Raw genomic sequence first — 19117 nt, 5'->3', positions numbered from 1 at the left:
TCAAAAAATTATTAGATTGAGAAAATTATTGGAGAGCAGAGACTGGTCTCCAGAAGGATTAACATTTGATAAAACGTGCCCTCAAAAGCTGACAGGAGCTCAATTTAAACTATTTATGAAATAAATAATCAGAATGTAATCTCGAATCTTCCTATACATGTTTTCTTTCTGGTTATATGTTCCCAGCCAGGCCAGGATGAATTGAGCTTCAGTTAGAAGTTTAACTTGAGGACTTGATTCACATACCATCTGAGACGTTCACTTCCACATGAATGGAAATTTGGGCAACCTGTATAATTCTTTGAATTCTCATCAGTAGGAAAACCAAATTGTTAGTGAAATGAGATGCAGTCACTGCTTGACAACTGATTCACAGGGCTCTCCCTGGAATGGCTGATTAAGGAAATGGGATGGTTCTGTTAAGAAAAGGTTAAAGTCTAAGCATTAGAGTCATTTCTTGGCTGCTAAACTGTTACTAAAAACCCAATTCACCCAGAATTTGGGGCTTCTCTATTGTTGGTAATAACAACTAAGTTCCTTTTTCTTATCTTGATTAGAATTGTCCACCAAAAGCTTTAAAATAGTATTTGTATTGAGAGACAAATAGACATTATCTATTGTTAATTCTGATACCAAGAGGAAAGATGATTTTTTAAAACATTTTTAGGTTCATTTACAGGAGAAATTTTCTGTGACTTTTCTTAATTTAGGGTTTTATTCTTCACATATAATAGTGTGCATATTAAGCTATTTGAAAAATGATGGGTGGGTTTTTGTCACACTGGTAACACCACAAAAACACCAGCTAGACTTCACTCCATACTCCTATCTGATAATCTGTTTTCAGAGAAATCCAATTTAAAAGTTGCCTATAGTGATTTTGTTACTCTGTCATTCTTTGAGTTTAATTTTTCTTAAATGTAATAGGAAAGTCATTAGAATATCAAATATGTACTTTACAGTTATCGGCACAGAACTCATCACGTTTTCTGCTGTGCTGATGACAATAGCAATTTATGGAATTAGTGTTCAATTCATAGGGTTGTGCAGATTTATAAATAGTGATGCCGTGGGTTTTATGGTGTTTCGGCAACATCAGTGGAGTGAAATTTGCATTGATCCCCTCAGCATCACTGTCCAGTGAGTCTTGGTGTTGCACCAAAGACAAACTGACAGTGAGGCAGTCCTCATTGGTTCAACTCCATCATTCCCACTCTTACTAGTGGAATTAGAATACATATATGTGTAGAGGCTGGGGGGTGGAAATCCACTTCTCAATTTCTCATTTAAAATGATTTTTCAGGTTTTTGATCCCATGAGGAAACCATGTGGTTGGGAGCAAAGTTAAATGGGCTCTACCAAAATAATATACATGCCAATATAGAAATGAAAGAGCAGAACAGAACAGCAGAGGTGTGGAAACTTGGATGAGCACAGGGAGCTATTCAGTTCTGATTTGGTTCTCCAAATCAGCTCAAGTTTCCAGATTTAACGCACATGTGTTTACAATTGCAGTTAACTGAGCTTTTGCTAAAAGGTGACTTTGTGTGATGAAGCATGTCACAGTAGTTTGTACAGCCTTTGATTTTGTTCATAGCTTGTATTTTTCTCCTTAGAAGAAGCTACTGCAGCTATACCGTAGGGTAAGTCCTTCCCTTCCATTCCCCTCTTTATATGTTTCAGAAGATGCTTCCTAAAATTAAACGCTTTTGCAAATAGCATCCTGTTCCCGGTTCTTTTCTGGTCCATTTGTTGCATTAGTTATCCTGATTTGTTACCCTTACCTGTCTTCATACCCTTTGTATGTGACTTTGTAGTTCTTCCCAGAAAAGTGTCAGGGTGTATTTTCCCACCCCTGGACACAAGGCTCAGCCATATGATTTGCTTTGGCTGGTAAAATTGTGTGGAAGTGACCATCTTCTAGTTCTGAGTCCAGACCTCAAGTGGCCTACCATGTTTCTTCTTGCCCTCTGGTACTTCTGTAATCACCATGAGAAGGATAAGCCAAGGCAAGCCTGATAATGCCAACAGGAGGATGAGGACACATGGAGCAGATCTGCACCAGGTAAGGTGCCTCAGACAAGCCCAGGCTAGAGCAGAGCTCCCGGCCAACCCTTGGCCACACAAGCAAGTCCAGCCAAGATCACCTGAGCCCGGTCTACATCAGCTGTCAATCAGATGACCCACAGACACAAGGGTTACTGTAACAAACGAGGGTTGTTCTAAGCTGCTGAGTTTTGAGATTGTTATTATGTGACAGTAACTAACTGGTACACCTCTTCAGAGGCCACTGAGTGCCTAGTTAGCTTATTGGGTCAGGGTCATATCGAGAAGATTCCTTCCTCAAAAAATCACATACATTCTATTAAAACCCCAATTAGTAGATTTCTGGGTTTCTGAAATGCTACCTTCTTCTCTGACCTTTCTGGGACCAACATTCACCACCCAGGGCTTCCAAACCCCGCTCTATGGTAATTAAATACACTTCAACATCAACACATAAGAATTATTTGTTGGAATGCCAGGTAGGTTTTTAGAGATCTTAAGTGTCTAAATCATATACAAGTCTCTTGGCAGACTGGGCGCATTATGTGTTCCGTCTGACTCTAGCCCACATTTGTCCCCTTTCGTTGTCCCAAAAGTTCAGTGTTCGGGACAGGTGCATATAATTGCTTTCTCTATATGCTCACATGATTACATGCCAATACTTACCCCAAATTAGAAATTATATTCAGGCCAGATATTCCGCTGACACCACATTTCTTACCAAATGTCAGAGCCTCTTAAAAAATATTCTGAGCTCAAAAGGCCTAATTAGGATTTCAGTAATTCATGTCACTGGTCATTAGGACAATCATACAAATCAGCAAGCACTAAGGTACCCAGGTGCCAAATCAGAACATGAATCTAAAAGATCGCAGGTAACATCCTAAAAGGTATTAGAAAAGTTTTCTCACTGCTTTCATGAAGCTTTTCCTTGTGTTTTCACGTTTCAGGCCCAAGTTCTGAAGATTTATAAAGCTGCTCAGCAGGAAGTTTCAGTGACGGAGAGGGAACTGTGGGTAGTGGTATTTAAACGACAAATAATTGGGAGGGATGATGCTTTGTTTCCTGTGCCCCTAGATGGCACAGGGCCGTCCTGAGGGACAGATGTACTTATTGGTTTAGTGGGAAAATTACAGTCCTTAAAAACAAGCAAACTTTGAATGGACATCTCAGTGAATGGGGGTCTGTAATTTGCTAGCAGTGAGGCCTGGAGCATAACACAAAACTCAGTTTCTTCATCTGTAAAATGGGAATAATACTAATTGCATCAGAGCCTGCTGTCCTTTAAGAATAAAATGCATATGTTAAAGAGAAAATGACTGTGCACCATTGAGTGCAAATTGGAGATTACTACGGGGCAGGGAAACAAGTTTGACAGAGTGTAGGTTACAAAGATGCAGGCAGTAAGCAAAGAAATAAGTATGTTTTCTAAATATGAAAACTACAAGCAGATCTTTTCCCACACTGGTAAAGAGAAGTCTCTGAGAACTTCTGACTTGCTGGTGGTATCTGTCTAATAGATCAGCCCTCGGGCAAATGCTGGCCCAGCTGGTTGTGGTTGTTCCCGGAAATGGTTCTCCACACTTACACAGCGGTTCTCATTCCAGCTGAAGCCAGGTCTGTGCCGCTGTCATCACGCTAGATGGCAAAGTTAAGGTCTGACGTAAGCAAAAGGATTGCAGTACCTGCTGTATTGGAGGCACTTGATGGATGTACATTCATTTTCCTTTGCCCTTATCCATACCCACTATTGATGGAGTGAAGTTTGGGGTGAAGTCCCCTCTTCTGATTCTTTACTTGCTTCCTTTGTATCTTAGTCTATTGCAACAGCGACCTAGTTGCAGTAGACTACGTTGCAGGAAAAAAGAATTAAATAATTAAAAGAGACGGCTTTAAATATCCTCCGAAGCCAGAGACCTTGAAGCCATCACTAAATAAACTTCCCACCTCCCTAGCCTTTTCCCTCCTCCTTCCCCACGCTCCTTCAAGTCCAGAGAGTAAAAGCTACAGCTGCAAAGCAGGGCTTTGGTGGGAGTGGGGAGACAGCAGTCGTGCTGCACGTCTGAGCTCGCCCTTTAGTGAGAGCAAAATGAAAAATGAAAGCCTCACTCCACTATGAAGACTGATTAATACCTTGGACTGGACACCCTTCCTTGCTGAATTGAGACTGTTTTGTGATTTCAAGTAACTATAGAACTGTCTCTTATCTCTCAGTGAACCAAAAAGTCGTGGGTCCTGCCCAGATTTCCATCCCAGGAAAGGGAACTTCAGAAGTCTCTTTTCTGCTTGGATGTCTGATTCTTTGGACTGAAAGTCATTGAACGGACAATACAGCAACCAAAACAATTGCAAATTTTGCCCTGTTATTACTTGTGTACTTGGCTTAACATGAGAAAAATGATCTCTTGCATGGTGGAGTCCACACGTGGCAGCAGTTAGGCTGCTGAAAGAAATTAGGTGATTGATGAGATAAGGACCACATGAGTGGTAATTTCTTTCTCACTGTTCTTCCATGTTCTCCTCTTTTGAAAGTCTCACACATACCCCAAACAGAGGATGCCACGAATGACTGAATCACCACTGCAAGTAACGAGATGAGCTTTCTACTGCACACAATTACAAATTCAACTTTGTAAACGAATCCATCTTCTGTTGTATCCTGATAGGCAACTTTGTAAATAGCCTTACAGAAGCCTCGCAATTACTCCCAGCGATAGCAGATTTAAAGGATTGGAGGTCATTGATCTAAATTAATGCACGGTCTGATTAGAAAGCCCATTGGAATGCAATTCACCCTTTAAAGGATCTTTTCCCAAATTAAGATAACACTTGGATAGAGTATCACTTCCCTGAACTTCCTCTGCATCTCAGGCAGCTAATAATTAATATGCAAGGACAATCATTCTGACAGCAACATTTAAAGCTACTGACATATCCCTCCCTTAGAAGCTAGCAGTTTTAATCCCTTTATTATTAATTTGATTAATGCAAACTACTGTATGTGGCTGTGAAGGAACAGAGGCAAATCAAAGTTAACACACTGACTCATTCAAATTTAAATTGCTGTAAGTGATAAGCTCTTTAGCCTGTGATATCAAGCAAAAGAAAAACATTCCCTACACAAAATAACAGATGTGTTCCCATATGAAGAATCCAAGGAAATATTTCAAATTCAAAATGACTGTGTACATTTTGGGATGATGATATATATTTTCTGTGGATTTAAGGGAGGAAAAATAAAATCCATAACACACATGAATAACAGCAAAGTAACTCCAAAGGCAAAAATCTATAACACACATGAATAACAGCAAAGTAACTCCAAAGGCAAAAATCCATAACACACACTAATAACAGCAAAGTAACTCCAAAGGCAACTTAGTTAACCAAGAACTCATGTGCTAAAGAGAGGGTCACCTGGGTTGCAAACAGCACCGTAGAGAAATATAACCAAGATAATTTTACAAACCTCACTTATGTTTCATTTTCCATGCTGTTGCCTGTTTTGCATTTCACTGATCATCATTTGAGGCAGAAATTTTTCTTCTTCATCTTGAAGAATACGTGACATTCTGCAGGAGCTATCCCAGGCACACACACACCAGACACACATAATTTTTTCATGTGTTATGCAAATAAAGAATTTGAATATCAGAAAAATAATTTCTGAAGGGTCTCAATTGATAGTAAGGAAAATTTTTTTTTATTTTAACTTTGTCCACTTACTTGTGATAGTCCACTCATCTAAAGTGTCTTTCTTTCTCTCTACAATTATCAAATGCTTCTCTTCTTTAAGACTAAAATCAGGCTGCGTAAGGATATGATCCTTTGTTGATCTTCTAGTGACTTCCAAGCACCTCTGCTAATGTCTAGTTCGTGATAGACACGCAATAAACAGGTGCAGGAAGGAAGGCAGGCAGAGAGGGAGAGAGACCTAACCCACGGGAAGTAACTGAAGAGACTTAAACCCAGCCAGTCTACTAGCTAGCTACTCTAATTCTGTCTCTACATAATGTTTAAGCAAATCTATTTTTTTAAACTACAATATTTAGCAATCTGAAAGCCTGCATTTTTCCTTCTCACATGTCAACAGCTCTGTAATCAACGTACAAGTTGTGCCCGATGACGTCTTATTTTGCCTGCAGCAATCATGACATAGTTGTCATTTTATAAGAAAATATGACCATTTCCAGCATCAAAGCTTGCAAAATGAAGTATCAGTATGTTGGAGGAAAATCAGAAACACTTTTAACCCGTAGGATGCAAACAATTGCAGGAGGAGGTGGGAAGGATATGAAAAAGAACAGTTAAGTTCCAAGTGGAACTCAAAGGCAGACCATCTCAATCATTGCAAAACTGATGTAAGAGCCCAAGGCCAGTGAACTTTAATTTTGTTTTAGCTCTCGATGGCTCAAAGGAAGACATGTGGAAGAACACAGACCTTGCTGACTGAATCGGAAAGCAATATGGAAAATTCATACCCTGAATGGCAAGAACTTTTAGGAATTCTTAGCCAACACAGTTTGCTAATATTGTTGATTTTATGTATGGTAAGAGTGATAGATGATTCCAAATAAATGTCTAAATAACACCATAGGAATTCTTTCAATAGGTAGCAAAGTTCTAAATGATAAAATACTGTGCTTTAATTCTAAATTCTAAATGCTTACAATACTTTAGTTGACAGCATTTTTCTTTCTCGGTATAGGAAATAATAGTGAGTCTTGCATTTGGTGGCATTTTGAGTCAATGAAATGTAGTATATGATGCAGAAGTAAGTCAAGGACAAACCACAGAGTGATTTGCTTTAGCTAGGGAAGTACAAGCATACTTTGTTCCGTGAATTTGCTGTTCTACAGTCCAGAAAGCAATGGCACTGAACCTTTGAAACCTCCTTTGTTTGTAACTGTTAAGTGTTGGGCATCATTGGGAAGTTATTTAACATTTCCTAACTCCCCGCTTCTTCATCTGTAAAACAATGAAAGTAATGCCTCTCATAAAAGACTGCTGGGAGAAATAAATGAGGACAAGAAATCCAGTGCCTGGTCCCTAGAAAGCATTCAAGGGTGATTACCGTTATCTTTATTTGTTTGTGTCTACAGTCTTCTCAGACACCCAAAGTCTTGCAGAATAGAGCCCAATGCCTGTTATCTCCCACAGGAACTGATACCTCCTCCTTTGTTCCCAGGGGTTTGGGTCCTGTTTTTTAATACTTTCCTCTCAGCCCTCCCTCCTCCTGCTAGACTTCAAAATCCTGCTTTCCATTGCGAACCCAACTCATCTGTCGCCCCGTACGCCCAGTAGACAGGCGGTTAAATGTGGATGCTTGGGTAGATTTCAGGTGCAATTATTTAGGCAAATATCCCTTACAGGTTGTGGTATATCGTTTCCTTTGTATCACACCAGGAGGCACATGTCTGGTAGTCTCACCATTTAAAAAAAATTGTGATAAACATACATAACATAAAATGTACTGCCGAAACCATTTTTAAGTGAACAGTTCAGCAGTATTACATATGTTCACATTGTTATGCAACCATCACCACTACCCATCCCCACAATTCATTTCTTTTCATCTTGTAAAAAGTAAAACTTCATACCTATTAAACAATAACTTGCCACTCTCCCTTCCCCCAGACCCTGACAAGCACCATTATACTGTCTGTTTTTATGATTTTGACTCTTCTAAGTACGACATATAAGAGGAATCATATGGTATTTGTCTTTTTGGCACTGGATTATTTCTCTTAGCATAATGTCCTCAAGATTCATTCTTGTAGCATTTTATAGAATTTTCTTCCTTTAAAGCATGAATAGTACTCCATTGTATGTATACATGACATTTTGCTTATCCATTCATCCTTTAATGGACACGCAGGTTGCTTCCACATTTTAGCAATTGTGAACAATGCTGCTATTAACACAGGTGTACAAATATCTCTTCCAGGTCCTGATTGCAGTCCTTTAGGGTGTATACCCAGAAGTGGGGTTGGTGGACCATATGGTAATTCTATTTTTAATTTTTTGAGGGACTGCCATACTGTTTTCCACAGCGGTTGTACTGTTTTGCATTCCCACCGAGAATGCACATGAGCAGCAATTTTCCCACATCCTCACCAACACTTGTTAAGTGGTATGCCCACTTTTAATGATGATTAGATTTGGGGTTCAAGGTGTTTCTCATGAAGTTCCCTATTAAAACTTTTTTTAAATGGAGATATTGGGGATTGAACCCAGGACCTCATGCATGTTAAACATGTGCTCTACCACTGAGCCATTACCTACCCTACCCCACCCTCCCACACCCCCACCTCCTGCCTGACCCCACCCTGCCATTAACATTTAACAAATGGCTGAACAGCCATTTATGATCTTTCCCCAATTTCACTGATAATCTAGGGGTTGCAAATGATGATTTTTCTAATGATATCATTCTTTTATATCACTTTTCTAATTATATCCTATTTTTCTAATTATATCATTATAATTATACCATTGTTAATTTAGGGGTTGCAAATGATGATTTACTAATTATTATTCTTTTAGCATGTATTGGAAGAGAGTCTTCTATGAAGAACATTCACACATTAATTACTTGATTACTCTAACTTAAAGTCTGTACTGGAAAGGAAGGATAGATGTCCAGTTCTTCCTGCATCAGTTTTTAGAGATATGACATTGGTTCTTATGAGCTCCAAATGGTGACTAAGGACTGTTTTTTTTTCTTAAGAATCTTACCGAACGAATGGATTCTTATATAAATTGTGTATTTCAATCCATGGTCCTTATTATTCTTTGTGATGCTCACGTGGTCCTGTTTTACGCCAATGGGAGAGAGACATTTCCATTCGGTTTCTGTTTTCTTTTGATATGAAGCCATTGGTCCAGATAAACTCATTATTTCCTGTTAGAATAAGGTGTCTCAGGTTTATTGTACCATTTTCTGCCCCAGGTCTGGCTATAATTAGTTATTTCATCAAGAGTCCTAGAATATTTTAGTGCAAAATCACATTTACGAACCACACAAGTTCTTACTGCTACTAGGCCTTTTCTGTGGGCGGAGTCAGGAAGAGTGTGTGTGTGTGTGTGTGTGTGTGTGTGTGTTTTAAGAGAAAACGTGTTTCCAATTCAAATTTAAAATTGTGGGTTTACATTTAACTTGTTTTACTTTATGTATCTTTTCTGTTTTCTCAGGCTGAAAATCTCCTTCCTTAACTACATTAATGTATTTACCTAGTTTCATCATAAACACACCTATTGTAGTTTTAAAATAACGATATATTCACTACTAAAGTAGTCACTGGAAATTTTTTTTCAACTTGAAGTAACTTGTCTGTGTGGTTATGTAATCAACGGCTGAGTTCATTTGTTTTTAATGAAAAAATTTAAGCAGTTTTTGGCCATTCTGATATGTAAGATGCGTATTTTAACTTACTGTTAGTGTGAATTCTCTAGTTTTGAGCAACATTAAATAACTTGTATTTCATTTTATGTAAACAACCACAGAACATTTTTTTTCCTCTTGAGACGGCTGAGCCTTTACGAGCGGAGCAGACCACGTGAGCGGGAGAAGTGGGTGGTCCCGACGCCGAGCCCACGTGCTTCACGGGCTTGTGGGGGGCGGAGAACTCGCCCAGGCCGGGGCCCTCAGGCTTGATTTGCCCTGGCCCAAGGTCTTGCTTTTGCAGACGCCCACCACGCTCCCCACCGTCTCAGGCAGGGCGAGCATGACCCGCAGGTGCGTCTTGACGGCGCCCGGCTTCTCGGTGGGCAGGTGGGCGGTGCTTCCGCCCTGGCCTCGCGCAGCCGCCCCAGCGGCAGCGGCTTCCCGCGCAGGTCAGTCCCGCGGCCCCAGCCCCGCGCCGCGTCAGCTGCTGGCAGGACGCGGTCAGCAGCCGGTCGAGGTCCCGCACCAAGGTAGGTGACCTTGCGGAACGTCTGCTGCTTCTGCTCATTCGATTCTTGGGTGGTTGACTTTTTCTTAATTTTAGATACTCATTAAATTTTAGGGATATTGTATTAGTCAAGAGTTTCTGGAGAAACAAACAATAGGAGAGAGACGGAGAGACTGACTTAAAATTTTTAAGGAATTGTTTCACGTGATTGTGGGAATTTGCAAGTCCGGAATCTAGAGCAGCCTGGCAGGCTGGAAACTCAAGGCAGGGTTAATGTTGCAGTCTTCAGTGTAAAATCTGCAGCCTGGAAATCTGCTGGCTGGAAACTTAGGCAAGATTTTTATGCTGAAGTCTTGAGGCAGAATTGCTTATTTGAGAAACATGTCTTTGCTTTTAAGGCCTTCAGCTGATTCGATGAGGCCACTCACAGTATGGAGAGTAATCTGCTTCCTCGGTCTACTGATCTCAGTGTTCATCACATCTACAAAATACCTTCACAGCAACATCCAGACTGGTGTTTGACAAACAGCTGGACACCATAGCCTGGACAAGTTGATACATAAAATTAATCATCATAAATATTAAAGATGTTTTCCCCAAGTGGTCAGCAATTTTGACACTATCTGAGCTCACATCTTGCACGTAAGCATTCAAGTATTTGTTGAGTTAAACTGACATCTCTTTACAGATATTAGACATTTTTATAGAACCCAAGATGACCACTGAGAATTAGTAAATTTAATTGGAGTCTTCTGTGCACTTGTTGGAATATTAATTTCTTTATGTGAAGGTTATTAATAAATGCATTAAATTTTTAGTCTAGGACTGATGTTAAGTGAAAACTTTTTACAGATACACAGAAATATGTAAATTGGGTTTCTTTAAGAAATACCTGTCACAAAATATTTCCACAAGAGGAAACATCCTTTCGATTCTCAAATCTGCAGATTTGTGGTTCTTCTATTGTAAATGAAAACATTTGAAACTCTGAGAAAGAATTCCCATAAGATACTACATTTATGTGAATTTTGTCTCCCCAGAACCACAGTCAAGCCCCCTTTTCTCCTGGGAAATGCTTTTCTTCTCTCCTACTCTATGTCTTGCAAGTGGTCTCCACTTAGTGTCTTAAATACCCTGCCTCCTGACCACACTGATGTTGTGATCAGGACAGGGTAATCAGTGTCCTTTCCTGGGACTTCTTAGCTTGGGAGGGGAGAGCTATTTCCTGTCTAGTATGGGTGATGTAATCATGTAAATCCATTACCTGTAATGTGTTTCGAAGAAGCTGGTCAGCTGTATGAAGGTGGATAATGCCCATCTAAGGAAGAAACAGAGCCACTAGGTGAAACAAGCACCTTGGCTGTATTCTAAGCCCTAGTTCCACTTGTTCTCAAGCTACCCTATAGTTACTGATTGAATAAGCTAGTAGTGTCAGTTCAGTTTTTTGTCACTGGCACCCACAGAGTCCTAACACACATAGGTGCCCAGAAGTTTTGCAGATTGTTACAGGGGGTTCATGGGCTACCTGAAGAAGCCCATCTTTGAACCCTTATCCATGGTCCTCAAGGATCAACCTCTGTTCAAAGCTATCCTTCAGTTCTGTGAGCATTAGTCTCTATATGCTATTTACCCAGGAAGATTCTCTAATTATCATAAACTCTTCCACCTGGTGGCTTTCCTGCACTTAATCACATTAAATTCTTATAACCACAGTTCAGTCAAATAAACATCATCATCCTTATTTTATACCTAAAGACACTGAAGCAGAAGAGGTTAAATAATATTTTTAAAGTGATACAGCTAAACTGAACCTAGTATTTTTTTGTCTCAAATCTGGAGTTCTTGTGCACTACAGCTGCTTTCAAGCATTATTGACAGTGTCAGTTGTTTTTAATCATCGTTTTAAGTTACAACTTTGAAATGTGCCTTTTAAATAATTGAATTGAAACAGGGAAGTAAGCGCTACTGGCAAAATAAAAATGTTAATAACGGACAGATATATAAAATGTAATTGTAGGAGAAAATTTTAAGTTGCTCATTTACGTATCCCCTCACCCCAGTTTTTAAATAACTAAGCTGTGATGAATAGCAGTAGTCTTCTAAAGCATGTCGAAATCAGAAAGTCCTTAGGAAAAAAGAGCCGCAGTAATAAAAGTGTCATTATAAAGAATTAGAAATGTTTGTTGCACATCCACCTTCAGTGGTTTATAGAAAACGACTGGCACGTAACCCACTTGGATAAATCTTCCCACTTGGGTTTGGTTTCTTACGAGAATCTAGTTATCCCGGGGAGAGCGAAACTCGCGGAGGAAAACAGAACGAAGCCCACGACTGGGTGGGAGGGCTTGGGTTTTTTCCCGAAAGGCAAGCACGTGAATCCGCCCTCGCCTAGCAAGTTTGCGTTTCAGAAATAATTGAGGCAGCGGGCGGGGCGGGGCGGGGCGGGGTGTGGGGGAGGAACGGACCCGCCGCAGAGATAAACGAGCCCCCGCCTGCCCGGCTTTGGCCCGCCCCCGCACTGCCTTCCCCAGCCCTGCTCTGGGCAAACAAAAGAGGTTTCCCCTTTGATCAGGCGGTATCCGCAAATGACAGATCAGAAAACGTAAGGACTGAGGGGAAAATAAAGACAACAGGAGGACTCTGGCTTGGCTGTGGCTTTATTGTAACTGCTGCCCTAGATTTTGTCCTTTCTGCGAACCTTCACTTCGTTTACAAAAGGCTTCTGTGCTCCTTTGTGAGTGGAATACACACTCTCACTGTTCTCAGCGGAGTGTTCAGGTGTTTCGGCAGCTCTGTGACTTACAAGGCCCCCCGGGTGTCCTGGATCTGGTTAACTCCCCGTTCCCTTTACTCCAGGAGTGACTATTTTCTGATGGAATACTTGCCAGCTCGCAATGAGCTCCTCTTGAGCAGGATGCGTTATGGTGTGACATCCTTCCCGCTCCCCTTGGCTCCCCTGCTTCTCCCAAGCTTCTAAGCAGTTGGCGGACAGAGCAGCCAGGAGGGCGGTCTTCCCTTTGGTTAGTCATCCCTCACTGAGCCTAATCAGGTGCTTTGAGCGCAGTGGGCACGCAGGAGATGTGCTTGTCTGTCGGCTGCCTGTGGTCTCACGGAAGGTGGGACCATCCTGTCACTGCTCCTTCTCAGAAAGGCTCCGTCCTTCGCATCCCCACCACCAGGCACGGAAGCTCCGGAATTATACAGTTGGAGGCATTTCTACAGCCGCTTGCTCATAACTTGCTTCTCTAAAGTTGTGACAGGGCTGTTGAAATGGGAAAGAGGTTAAGAGTAAAAGTGGGTCAAGAAGACTGTGCGAAAAAGGAAAGAGCCCATTAAAAAGTTGAGCATCAAGTATGTGCTAGGCACTTTCCTTTCATGCACTCACTTAAGCATCAACAATTCTTAGGTATTTTTTTTTTCGATGGAGAACCCAGGACCTTGTGCAAGCATCAACAATTCTTTCTCAGAATGCAGTATTATCTCCATTCCACAACTGAGAGAAGTGAGGCTTCACTGACATAGGTCCCATACAGAGAGACAGTACGACTATATTATAACGTAAAACCCATGCCCTTGCCTCCAAGATCACCCTGCCCCTTTGCAGAAGGGCTAGTACAGGACTCACCTTAGTATCCACCTGACATCTCACAGCCAGCTTCTGGCTGGCAGGAAAGGATTGTGGAAGGAGATAAAAAGTCATACAGTAGCTTAAGTCCAGGGAATGGCCAGACATTTCCTGGGAGAAAGCTTGCAAAACAAATTTAGAAATATAATTGGCTTCAGAGATAAACATAAAAACTGAGGCATTTTAGGTGTGCGATTCTAATGAATGGGCTTTTCAGTGCTTTGTAAGCATGCAAAGTTGCTGGAAATGGGGTAGTTAAGGATATGATCACTCTTGTATCCATCCAGGACCAAATTCTAAATAGGTTGGCTGCCTTGGTTCACGCACTATATTTGGGTCTCTGATTCCTCCAGAGGAATGGTCAGCTGACTGTGGGCAATAAAGCATCACTATCTGCTAACAGCATGTTCCAGGGAACACTTGTGTGGCAGTCAACAGCAGCTGCTGCTCACAAGAGATAACAGGTTTCCATCAATCACTCAGTAGGAAGGAATGTCAGGTCTACAACCCACTTATTCCAGTGCTGCCTCCTATTGTCTGGAATGGAGACTCTCACAGGAAAGAGTCAGGAGGAAATGGCAGAAGACGTTGACATTTATCAATCAGCTCCTACTACCGCGTTACTTTAAACTGATTCCTTACAACCATCCCGAGGTAAATGTTACTGCTCCATTTTACAGAGGAAGAAGTGGGGATTCAGGGAGGCTGGGTGATAAGCCCAACTCTCTCGGTTGTCAGTAAGTGGTTTCCAACTCAGGCTGATGTGATGCCAAGATCAGCTCTTTGCATTATGTCTCAGCTGATTCATTACGTGTAACTGTTCATACCTAGAGTATCTGTTGCCTCAGAGCCAGTCAGCAGCAGCAGTAGTGGCAGCAGCAACAGCAGTTTTGATGAGATTGCCATGTGCATGGCATTTTATAAAGGTTAGCTCATTTCATAATCAAAACAACCAGGTGAGTTAAATATTTTTTTTATTATGATTCAATAAACGAAGAATTTTGTCTTTCTTCCCCTTGAGGCTGGTGTGTGTGTGTGGAGCAGGGAGGGATACAGATGACTGCTTGGGCTGGTATTCACAGCAATGGAATGGATGTGATGAGCTCTAGCCTCCATCAGTGAAAACTCAGCATCTTTTGAACCATAATTTGGGGTGTCAGTGAATCTGTGGAGCTTTTCCAACTAGATGTGACTCGTGTGACGTGCAGGATATTGATAGCCAGCTGGGTCTGTGCATATCATGATGTTGCTCATTTTTTCCTACATGCTGAGCTACGTGCATCAGCGTAAGATGCTTATTACTGCAGATTATTTCTTGTGTTATCCTAGTCCTGTGTGTAACTTTAACATATGTGCATTTCTGAGGGCGATTTTCTAAATAAAGGGTACTCACCAAGCACATCCCTGCAAGCACTTGTACTGCGAAGTACATATTGCAAAACCCAGGGGATTATGTGAAGCCTTTACCGAGTTTTGGAGAAGATAGAATTCCCATCAGTGGAGAGTCTGCCTCATTCGTCCTAGGGCAGCGGTAGACCTGGGTTGAGTCAGGGTCCTGGTTTTCTTTCCCTCCCGGGTGTGTAACTCCGAGTAGGGCTCACTGTCTCAGGTCACTTCTGTTTCTCTCAGCTAATACAGCACTGGGTTGGCTCTCACTTAGGTCAGTTGTTACCAGGCTGAGACGTCTCCATAGGCTGTGTACTAAACCGACATGTCTGTCACTTCTGCCTTAATTCTCACAGCTGCCTTCTGCTCAGAGATGCAAACTTTCCTGGAGGGAGAGAGCCCGTGCCCCTCTGAGACCCATCCACAAAATCAATTTTTACTTCCGTTCTCAACTTGCCCTCGAAACACAGATGCTGTGCTTAAAAGACTAATTGATCATTTTATTTCAATTGCACAGAAATGATGTTGAAAAAATGAGCAGACTTTAGGCCATTAGAGCTCAATACTTGGCAAAAAGCAATCTGATTATGAATTAAAATCAGAAATTCTAACCTCTACTTTTTCTGATTGTCAAAGTAATAAAGAAAAATGTACCCCCAAGTGGTACAGTATGGACCACCAAAGTCATTCTTATATAACTGTGTCTGTGTATATGATGTTAGTGCTGTCAATTTCAGTAGGAAACTGCTAGCTCTAATAGCTAATAATAATAGCTTATAATCTATATGAATTTTCCTTCACCACAGCCCATAAATTAAATGTGATATTCTTTATATGACATGGATCTGATTTCCTCTCCACCACAGACTTTACATGAAACCATTTGCTATTATTATCATTTGTGTAATTTAATAACTTTGTCCCCATACCATTCTTTATATTTGACAAATAAAATGGCATCTGGGTCATTAGCACTGAAAGACCAGGAAATCCAAACTACTTAGAAAAAAGCCAAGAAAACAGGACTTTCATGACTAAATTATCACGTCTCTTCTGTATTTAATTCCTGTTTTCAATAAACATTGACTTGGTTCAGTTATGTGCCTTGCACTGCACTTAGCATTATAGTTGAATCAAAGAAAATTCAGACAAAGAACTGGTCCTCAAGGAGAACAGACAGAAACAGATGTGAAAACTGAGCATAATGTAAGGCCAGCCGAGATCAATAATCAGGTACTTGCAGGGTGCTGTTAGAATGCGGAGGAAGAAGGAATTCTTTTTGGCTAAAGGATACAGACGGGATTTGTGGAGAAAGTAAGAGTCTGGTTAAGAAGGGAATATATGGAGCGGGGGAGGTCAGGACCCCCCAGCTAAGGGAAGAACATCAGAAAGTGCACCAGGGTATAGAAATTCCGTTGTATTCAGGGACTGGGTTGGGTATGGCTAGGTCATTGGACCAGGTGGCTGGAGCGATGAATTAGGAGGTGAGTCCGGAGGGTAAATTTTGGCAGATGGTCTTAGATGCTGTGGTAGGTCGCAAAGACAAGCACAAATTCTTCTCATCCCCTTATGCATACCTCCCTGTAAAAAAAAAAAATCAACTATCTTAGAGCATGTTGAATTTACAAAAAAGTGGTACAGAAAGAACAGATTTCCCACGTACTCTCCCTCTTCTCTCTCTCACACACACACCCTCCTGTTAATAGCGTCTTGCACTCGTGTGGTACACATGTTACAACTGATGAACCAATATTGACACATTATTATTACTTGAAGTCCATAGTTCACATTAGTGCTAACTCTCTGTTGTACATTCTGTGGGTTTTGATAAATGCATAATGCCATGTGTCCACCATTTCTGTGTCATACAGAATGGCTTCACGGCCCTAAAAATCCCGTGTGCTCCACTGATTCATCCCTCCTTCCTCACAGACCCCTGGTATCCAATGATATTTTAGTCTCCATAGTTTTCCCTTCTCAAGAATGTCATATATTAAAATCACACAGTATATAGCCTTTTCAGACTGGCTTCTTTCACTTCACTGTATGCATTTGAGTTTCTTCCATGTGTTTTCCTGGTTTGAGGGCTCATTTCTTCTTTTAACTGGGTCACTGGATCAAATATTGGGTCAGAGAGAGTAGCATAACCCTAAATCCCACACTGCCTGGGATGTCCTTCCTCCGCGTATGCACATGGGCATTCTGCTTCAGTTAAGTAGCCTCTCAGATATCTATTGCACAAACCTTCCTTGACTATAAGTTCTAAAATGTCCCCTGCTCCCCACAGACACACCCCTTACCCCATACCCTGCTCTATTTTTCTTTGCACTTAGCACTTACAGTATATATTTTTATATGATTTGTTTCTTTTTTCTGTTGCACTGTTCCCAGAAAAAGGCAAGATTTGTGAAAGCAAAGGCATGATTCTCTGGCATGTCCTCAGAGCCCTGTATAACGCTAGGCTTTAGGAACTCAAGAAATGGTTTTGAATTATTGAGTAAATGAATGAATAATAAGTTAATGAACAAATGAGTCCAAGCACAGCAGGGCATGAGCTCTGTCCTGCCTCAGTGAGGAGTGGCTCAGGGCTTGGGGTCCTTGCAAGCCTACATGTAGGCAGCATCTGTAAATCATCCCTGATGAACCAGGGCAAACAGAATCTGAGTCTTAGAGTGGTTGACAAATGATGGTAAAATTCTACTCACTGATGATAAAATTCTACTCACTGATCCGATTGATTCTATCGGGAGTAAGACATCATGTGAAAAGGTGCTTGTGGAAGAGTACACCTCACAATCGATAAAAATGCACCACTATCAATTTCATAACAATTCTTAGCTATTATTTGCTGGAGGTTGAAGATGGAGAGAGAATTCAGATTGCAGTCAGGTACACGACTGTGGCAGGACTGCCACTGTCCTATGCAGTGTCCATTCTTCCCCTCCTTGGTGACAGATCCAAGTTTTACCCTGAGTTCATTGCCTCTCAGCATTAAAGGCTGCATTCTTCAGATTGCCCAGCCACCCTTATAGCGAGATGTGGTCATATGCTAAGTTCTAACCAATGAAACATAGATATGTGGGGCGACTTCAGAGAACATTGCTTAAAAAGAGCTGGCTCAGTTGGGAAGTTCTCATTTTTAGCAGCATCCTGCAATTCTCTATGTAACCCTCAACTTGGAGGTGATGGCTGGAACCCTGGAAATCCAGCAGTCCTCTTAGAACATACACTGATGTTGAGGGTGGCAGCCACGTGATAGGCTGGTGAGGAAGAAGCATGGACTCCACAGAGTCCCCACCGCAGCCCAAGTCTGCCCACCTCCACGTGGAGGCAGAAGTGAAAGGGAACTTCGGTCCCGTTGCTGCGGCTGTTGTTGGAATCTGCAGCCAGACCCGATCCTAACTGATGTATCTGGCTTTAAGAATTAAAACAAGTAGATTATTACTAGGAAAAAATACTGGATTTATAGTCAGAAAACATGAGTTCCTATTGCAGATTTCCCTGGGAAGTTCATTTAATCTTTCTGATAATGTATTCCTCCACCTTAAAATTTGGGAAAATAAGGCATACTTGTCAAGTTGTTGTGAGAATTAACTGTAAAATTATATTTGAAAGTGGACTGTATACTTCAGGGTATTAACTGTAATTATAAATTAATAAGAGATCTTTGTGGGGGGGAAAAAAAGTAGTCCTTGATTCTTTTGGCCTATTTAAACATTCCTAAGGGGCAGTCAGCGTCTTATTATACAGTATAGCTGACAATTGGAAACCACCTACTGTGTGCAAATCAGTATTGAATGCTCTGATGAAAAAAAATTATGATGCTAGCCACTAATCACCTCCAGTTTAAATAGAAAGGAGAAAAAATTTTAAATCAATATAACCCAGTCATGAATTACTGCTGCTCTCCTCACAAATAGACTAAATGATGCGAGTAACACAAATTAATTTTGGTTTCTTTCCGCCACAAATCTATGTCTGGCTAGCCTTTATCATTCCCTGGAATAATGGAAGAGACTGAGAGTCTGCTGATTATTTTCTGACAGTTCTCCTGCAGGAAGGCGTTCACACCATGTTTTAGAGCGAATTTGGCACTATTCCACATTTCACCCTCAGGCTCCTCTACAGCATGGATAAAATATTTTGTTGCGAATACTTAGAAAAA

At 41.2% G+C, this 19117-nt stretch overlaps 1 long non-coding RNA gene across 1 annotated transcript in view; it reads left to right on the top strand.

Annotated features, from left to right (window-relative positions):
* Window positions 1-9741: 9741 nt before the first annotated feature.
* LOC140697730 (uncharacterized) overlaps window positions 9742-19117 on the top strand; it is a 72278-nt gene continuing 62902 nt past the window's right edge. The window contains exon 1 of the long non-coding RNA XR_012075025.1: window positions 9742-9963. This is a non-coding gene — a long non-coding RNA (uncharacterized lncRNA). The remainder of the gene's footprint in view (window positions 9964-19117) is intronic.

The sequence above is a fragment of the Vicugna pacos genome, chromosome 1, assembly GCF_048564905.1.
Source record: "Vicugna pacos chromosome 1, VicPac4, whole genome shotgun sequence".
In the NCBI taxonomy this organism is placed as follows: Eukaryota; Metazoa; Chordata; class Mammalia; order Artiodactyla; family Camelidae; genus Vicugna; species Vicugna pacos.
Note: the sequence above shows the minus strand (reverse complement) of the source record. Positions and strands in the feature narration are given on the sequence as shown.